This window comes from Acyrthosiphon pisum, unplaced genomic scaffold (assembly GCF_005508785.2).
Source record: "Acyrthosiphon pisum isolate AL4f unplaced genomic scaffold, pea_aphid_22Mar2018_4r6ur Scaffold_21032;HRSCAF=22837, whole genome shotgun sequence".
Classification (NCBI taxonomy): Eukaryota; Metazoa; Arthropoda; class Insecta; order Hemiptera; family Aphididae; genus Acyrthosiphon; species Acyrthosiphon pisum.
This window is the reverse complement of record NW_021770455.1, coordinates 1,336-2,223: the sequence shown is the minus strand read 5'-3', so window position 1 is coordinate 2,223 and position 888 is coordinate 1,336.

Genomic DNA, 888 nt, shown 5'->3' with positions numbered 1-888 from the left:
TATTATACAAAAGAAAATAATGTATATTAATAAATGTCAATTATGTATATGTACAAAAAGTACCTAGTAGATGATTACCGATCCAAAAAACACCAGCGTAATTTATTTACTTACAATTATTTATATTATATAAATAAATACATTTTATTTTTCACATCTGGAAATTCCGCAAATTCCGTTTTTAGATTCTGAGTGGAACGATGAATGTATTGATTTTACAATGATGTGTGTTTTTTTTTTATTTCTTATTTTTTATTTTTATTTTTTTATTATGTCTGTCATCAACTTTTAGGACAGTAAAAGTGCTTGGATTTTCTTCAACAGTACCTTTTCTGATAGGAAAGTGAATCTAGTTGGTACTTCGGGGGGGGGCAAAAGTAAAATTTTTCCAATAGTTTTCAAAAGCGCCGTGAAAAACAAAAGAAAAATTAAGAAAAACGGGAATTTTTACGCAAAATCTGTTTTCGAGAAAATTGATTTTGGTTTTTGATGTCACTTTAAAACGAATGACTGTAGATACATGCAATTTTCACTGGTTGTTTATATTTCCATTTTCTATACATAATAAAATTTTCAAAATATTTTGATTTGTTTTGAGCTGTTTACGGACAATTTCAGTTTCTAATTTAATTAGTTTTTTGTTCTATGAATGTCAATAAAACTTTATTTGTTGAGTAAAAATACTTTAAAATTTAATACAAGGCTCCTACTATATTGTTACAATGAAATTTGAAAAATATTAAAAATCCTTAGTCACAGTTTTTTTTTATTAGCATTTAAAGTTCAAAAAGGTGGGTAAGTGGATGTCGCTCTGCTGTACAGTAGGTTAGAAGTGGGTCACTGTATAATGGACAGTATTAAATTTGAATTCAATGATATAATATCATT